General features: G+C 45.7%; 1 long non-coding RNA gene across 1 annotated transcript in view; it reads right to left on the reverse strand.

The window, feature by feature from the left end:
* LOC122551353 overlaps positions 1-6,774 on the reverse strand; it is a 13,503-nt gene that overhangs the window by 4,958 nt on the left and 1,771 nt on the right. Inside the window, exon 2 of the long non-coding RNA XR_006312081.1 lies at positions 5,058-5,230. This is a non-coding gene — a long non-coding RNA (uncharacterized LOC122551353). The remainder of the gene's footprint in view (positions 1-5,057; positions 5,231-6,774) is intronic.

Here is a 6,774-nt window from a genome sequence, read left to right on the forward strand (position 1 = left end):
GGAGTTTCTGGACTAGGGGGGATAGGACAGTGTCAAGATTGGTAGAGATGAGTTCAGTGGGGCAGGAGCATGCTGAGACAATGGGTTGGCCAGGGTGGTCAGGTTTGTGGATCTTGAGAAGGAGGTAGAACCGGGCAGTGCGGGGTTCCCGGACTATGAGGTTGGAAGCTGTGGGTGGGAGATCTCCTGAGGTGATGAGGTTCTCTATGGTCTGGGAGATGATGGTTTGGTGATGGGGAGTGGGGTCATGGTCGAGGGGGCAGAAGGAAGAGGTGTCCTCGAGTTGGCATTTGGCTTCAGCGATGTAGAGGTCAGTGCGCCAGACTACCACTGCGCCCCCTTTATCTGCTGGCTTAATGGTGAGGTTGGGATTAGAGCAGAGGGATTGGAGGGTTGCGCGCTGTGAGGGTGATAGGTTGGAGTGGGGGAGGTTGCTCAGCACCCGAGTACCTGCAAATTCCAGGTTGCATGATTACAACTGGCAAGAAGTGAACTCTGCGCTGATATCTAATGTCAAATACGGAAATGGTTTTGCGGTATTTCGGCATCAATTACACGTTGTGTGCTGTTATCAGAACTACTAAAGAGGCTACTGGTTTGAAATCAGTCACCCATCAGTCTGCGACGCCAAAGGGACACTTTCACGAAATCACTGAATGAGTGATTGGGAGACGGGTATAGTGGAATCGTGCAGTTGCAAATACATGATTCGCAAGTGGAATGGACAAGACTCCCTATCAGAACAGTAATCTTCCACGACTTTAATTGTACACTTTGGTGTACTGAGCTCTGAGCTAGGTGCATTATAACATCTCAGAACAAGTTGCTGAAACATTTCTTAATTCTAATCTTGGACTTGATTTCAGAGTCCACGTCCAGATGTCTATTACACTGTACATGACTTTCTGTTCCTGGATTAAATTTCTGCCTGTGTTTTATTCCTACGAACAACCTATTCTGTGTGTAAACCAGCTATCAATTCCAAATATGCAATGTATGAAGCGCCTGAACCCTCTGTTATGTTAAAGTCTGTATTTCAATCTCTGATTTCTATTCTACATAGAAACTATCTGAAATCCCCATTCAGATCACTGCTTATTACTGACTCCCATTTATTCTTTATTTTAAATTTAAACCAGCCTCTGGCATGCTCGTTTCAAAGAATTATCACAGAATCATTACAGCATAGAAACAGGACAATCAGCCCATCTAATTTCTTATGAGCAAATCATCTGAATTCTTTTTAACTCACTCCCTGGTATCCATTGCTCCCTAAATCCTCCAACCTCTCCATGTTAACTCATGCATTCGATTTTCTACATGAAAGGCATCTCTATTAAATTCTACTTTGTAACTCATTTTGTTATATTTTGGCACCAGGAATGGAGACACTTTTCACTGTATTCCTACACTTGAATACAAGTGACAATAAAACCTAAATCTAAATATCCATTCTTCTGTCTGTGAATCATCAGATGCTCTTTGTCTGGTTGGAGTTGGTAACCTGGTCCCATGATCTCCCACTGATTTCATTGAATAGGTATGGGAGCAGGACACTGTAGATAATACACAGAGGCTGTCATAGTGATCAGAATGGAGGGTTACAGTTTGCTGAGTTCGACAGAAGCCGCATTCAAAGCAAGAGCAGGAGATTCCCACCCAGTGGGTGAGCAAAAGTTCTGATCATGTATTATAGAATCCCTACAGTGTGGAAACAGGCCTTTCGTCCCAACAAGTCCACACCAACCCTCTGAAGAGTAACCCTCCCAGACCCATTCCGCTATCCTATTATGCTATATTTATCCCTGATAAATGTACCTAACCTACACATCCCTGAGCACTATGGGTAATTTAGCACAGCCAATTTACCTAACATGCACATCTTTGGACTGTGAGAGGAAACCGGAGCACTAGGAGGAAACCCACGCAGACAAGGGGAGAACGTGCAAACTCCTCACAGACAGTCACCTGAGGCAAGCATCAAACCCAGGTTCCTGACGCTGTGAGGCAGCAGTGCTAACCACTGACCCACGGGCTGCCAGTGTATGGGTATGGTGGTATTGCAGGGTTGTGGGAATTGGTTGGCAAAGTTGGGTTGGTGGGGTGTCAAGGCTGGACGGTCCGTTGGGGTTAGGTGGACATGTCGAGGTGGCGTGGATCACTTGAGGGCACATCAGAGGAGTGAATGTTGGAGGTCTGGTCAGTGAGGTTGGAATATTGGGGGTCAGTTTGGAAGTGGGGTTGGGCAAAGTCATGTGGGGAAGGGGCTGTGGGTGAACAGGGAGAGGTAAGAGAGATGAGTGGACTGTTAGTCCATATGGTAGGCGAGTGTATTAATGGTCACCTGGGAGGTTAATTTTATTAATCAATCCCTCGAACCTTGCTTGGCTGACTATTCAGGGAAATAAGTCAGAATCCTCTGCTTCTAACTCAAGAGGTTTATCAGAGGGTTCCTGATATAATTGCCCATTGGAAATATCAGCTTCTTGGGCAACTGCAGTAGTGTGAGCAAACTGGGACTTCTGCAAGTTTACGATGCAGCAATAATGTTCCTGAGAGATGATCTGGACCCATGATTACATTGGTTGTAGACGTTCTCCAGTACTTCACTCAAGAAGCATGGTTCATATGAGGAGCTGTTACTCTATTCAGTGTCTACACATGTGTACTTTCTGTCTGAACTGAACCATTAGGAGCAGGCACCTAGCCCTTCTTGCATCAGATATACATAACACCATTAGACCATGAGATATGGGAGTAGAATTAGGCCATTTGGCCCATCCACACTCCTCCACCAATGAATCATGGCTAGTATGTTTCTCAACCCCACTCTCTTGCCTTCTCCCCATAACCCTTCATCCCCTCACTAATCATCCATCTCTGTCTTAAATACTCTCAACGACATGGCCTCTACAGCCTCCTGTGACAATGAGTTCCACAGATTAACCACTCCCTGGCTAATGAAATTCCTCTTCATCTCAGTTCTAAAGGATTCTCCCTTCACTCTGTGGCTGCACCTTTGGGCCCTAGTCTCTCCTAGTCATGGAAACATCTCTCCATGCTCACTCTGTCCAGGTCTTTCAGTATTAACACCTCTGGGACACCCGGACCAATCAACCCAAACACCCTGTAGCCCAACACTTTAACTCCCCCTCCCACTCCACCAAGGACATGCAGGTCCTTGGACTCCTCCATCGCCAGACCATGGCAACACGACAGTTGGAGGAAGAGTGTCTCATCTTCTGCCTGGGAACCCTCCAACCACAAGGGATGAACTCAGACTTCTCCAGTTTCCTCATTTCCCCTCCCCCCACAAGGGATGGGACTAGATTGGGTTGGGATACCTGGTCGACATGGACTAGTTGGACCGAAGGGTCTGTTTCCATGTTGTAGATCTCTATGACTCCCAAGTCCCTTTGTACTTTGGATTTCTGAAGCCTTTCCTCATTTAGAAAATAACCTACCCGAAAGATGATGCAAGGCTTTAAATGGCTGCTGCCTCTATAAGATTCTACTTTGTAACTCATTTCATTATATCCATCCCCCTGTTTGTGAAGCATCAGATGCTCCAGGTTTGGTTGGAGTTAGTAAATTGGTCCCATTTCTCTCACATTTACTCAGAGGTAGTTAGGTTTTAAGGAATGCCTTAAAGGTGGAGAGTCTTAAAAAAGGTGCTGTGGTCTAGGGATTGATTTCCAGAGCTCAAGGCCTAGATGATAAAAGGTGTGGCTATCAAAGGGAATGGAAGTTCTCAAGATGCTAGAAATAGGGGAGAATTGATGTCCGAATGATGTAGGGTTAGAGCAGGTTAAAGAGATAGGGAAAGGGGAGGCTGTAGAGAAATTTGAAAATAAGTAAGAGAAGGTAGCCCACTATATTTTTAATGAAAGGGATGCTGCCTGTTTTAAAATGTATTTGCCGTACAGTTTCCCCTTAAATGTTCAGATTTTGGCAGGATCACAATGCATGAGACAAATGGTGACCCCAAAACGCCATTCTGGCTTTCGGATTCTTCGTTCTTCGGTGCTTCTGGATCTCCCCGATGTCCTTTGACGTGATTTTGCTGTCACTTTAATCTAACAAGTGCAGCCCCCACGTTAATTTTCTCGCAGATGATAAATCTGAAATGCAGCAGTCGTGCAACACCTACAGTTTCCACGAGGGGGCAGCAGAACCCCTTCTGGTCAGCAATTGCAGATAAATAAAGAGAAACTGCGCAAATATTAATCCGGTCACGCAACATGTGCGGAGAGCAAACGAGATGGTTACCGTCTGGAGCTTGTGGCCTCTCACTGTACATAACTGTATTTCACTACACACAGAGAAATGTCAGTAACAAAGCACTAGCCTGTTCACCAGAGGCACTGCAATGAAAAGAATATTCCAATTATTGTCCCAAAATATCCTGGAGTGATCACCTTGAGTCACCTCAAAGTTATTTTTAGTGAAGGCTGGCAAATTAACATGCAAATACTCAGCCTGATAATACAGGGCTTCCTGACTTATCTAAAACCAGACAGTGTGCCCGTAGCTTCTGTACAGGGATGGGGTATTCAGTACATCAATACCAAAGGGTGAAAATGCATTGTGAGACTATTTTTAACACAGTTGTAGCAAACTCCTCTCTTTTGACGCTCTTCCGTGTTGCAGGGTCTAATGGCTGCTGCCTCCAGCCTTTTAAATGAAAGGTAAATACATCAGCTCTCACAAGGTGAGCCACAGCATAAAAATGCACTGCTCTAACTACAGACTTTCAATTGCTTTCATTGCTCATGTAGTGGGGGAGGAGAGCTGCACTCTCTTCCTCCTGACCAAGTTTACACATGACTGAGCAGAGACTTTCACTTCTGTGGGGAGGCTGGAGAAGCAGCAGAGGTGAAGGGAGGGATTAAAGAGGAAAATGTTCAAGTCCAAGAGCATTTTTGACAAGGGGCAATGAGGAGAGATGCTCTCCTTGAGTGCTGACAGTTGTTACAACTCTGCCTGATTTGGAGCACTAGGGAAATAGGCTTAGGTTTTACCCAGTAGGCCAGAAAACCGATCTCTCAAGTACTGACCTAAGACAGCGCGTGTGTGTGTGGTCACTGCAGTGTCCAGCAAACTCTAGGAAGCAGTTGCTTCTCTTGGTTGCATGTATATCTTTACTGCTCAGGAATGAAGCTGCTTCCAGTCAGTCTGTTCCCAAAGCCGTCGTTTGAGCAGGTCACCTTTTCCCATTCCTTTTTCTTTCCTGAAAAAAAATTCAACAGATCACCCCAGAGGCCACAAGGGATTTATCCAGTTTGCAAAATGGGTCAAAGACAACAAAATTATAAACGAGGAGGCACAGGATATCACCTGCCAGCTTGCTATCAGTGCCAATTTTTTTTTTAAATTTCTAAAATATACTTTATTCATAAAATAATTTGATGGTCTGTACAGTTGATCATGCCATACACACATCAATTCTGATCTGTGTGCAAATATTTATCATTCATATATACAGGTCTGTACATTTATTAATCATATGTCCACATATTTAGCTGAGGTGTCAGCAGAGCCCAAAAGACTGCGTGGGCCCCCTGTTCTTCTTAGGCAGGCAGATGTTACACGGTGGTCTTTCCCCACCGGACCTTGGCGGCAACTACCCCAAGCTTCAGCACGTCCCTCAACACAGTCCTGGACCTTGGAATGTGCCAGTCTGCAACACTCAGTTGGGGTCAACTCCTTCAGCTGGAGTATCAACAGGTTTCAGACCGCCCAGAGAGTGTCCTTCACAGAGTTGATGATCCTCCAGGCACAGTTGATGTTCGTCTTGGTGTGCGTCCCGGGGAACAGGCCGTAGAGCACGGAGTCCTGCATCACAGCGCTGCTCGGGACGAACCTCGCCAAACACCACTGCATTCCTCTCCAGACTTCTTCTGCGTAGGCACATTCCAGAAGGAGGTGTGTGATAGTCTCATTCCCCCCCGCAGCTGCTTCGAGGGCAGCTATCAGTGCCAACTCACCCAATTACACAGGGAGTATGGTGCTTATCAGCTGATCAAAAGGATGTTTTTCCATTTGCAGTTTTACCTGGCTCACCCTCAGTTCTAATACTGTTACTCGATAGTTACCCAACTATCTGTGCAACTTCAGAAGCTCATTTAATTGGATTGCTGAATTCTGCTATCATCTCAAATGAAAAAAAAGATTTGTACAAACCATCTAAGGAACCAGACTTTATACTTGCAATAAGTAAGTTCCTGTATGCTAATGCAGATGGTCAGCTGTTTAAATGAGTCGAGACAGATGTACAGCATGGAAACAGACCCTTCGGTCCAACCCGTCCATGCCGACCAGATATCCCAACCCAATCTAGTCCCACCTGCCAGCGCCCAGCCCATATCCCTCCAAAGCCTTCCTATTCATATACCCATCCAAATGCCTCTTAAATGTTGCAATTGTACCAGCCTCCACCACATCCTCTGGCAGCTCATTCCATACACTTACCACCCTCTGCATGAAAAAGTTGCCCCTTAGGTCTCTTTTATATCTTTCCCCTCTCACCCTAAACCTATGCCCCTTAGTTCTGGACTCCAACCCCAGGGAAAAGACTTTGTCTATTTATCCTATCCATGCCCCTCAAATTTTGTAAACCTCTAAGGTCACCCCTCAGCCTCCGATGCTCCAGGGAAAACAGTCCCAGCCTGTTCAGCCTCTCCCTGTAGCTCAGATCCTCCAACCCTGGCAACATCCTTGTAAATCTTTTCTGAACCCTTCAAGTTTCACAACATCTTTCCGATAGGAAAGAGA

This window comes from Chiloscyllium plagiosum, chromosome 7 (genome assembly GCF_004010195.1).
Source record: "Chiloscyllium plagiosum isolate BGI_BamShark_2017 chromosome 7, ASM401019v2, whole genome shotgun sequence".
Taxonomy (NCBI): domain Eukaryota; kingdom Metazoa; phylum Chordata; class Chondrichthyes; order Orectolobiformes; family Hemiscylliidae; genus Chiloscyllium; species Chiloscyllium plagiosum.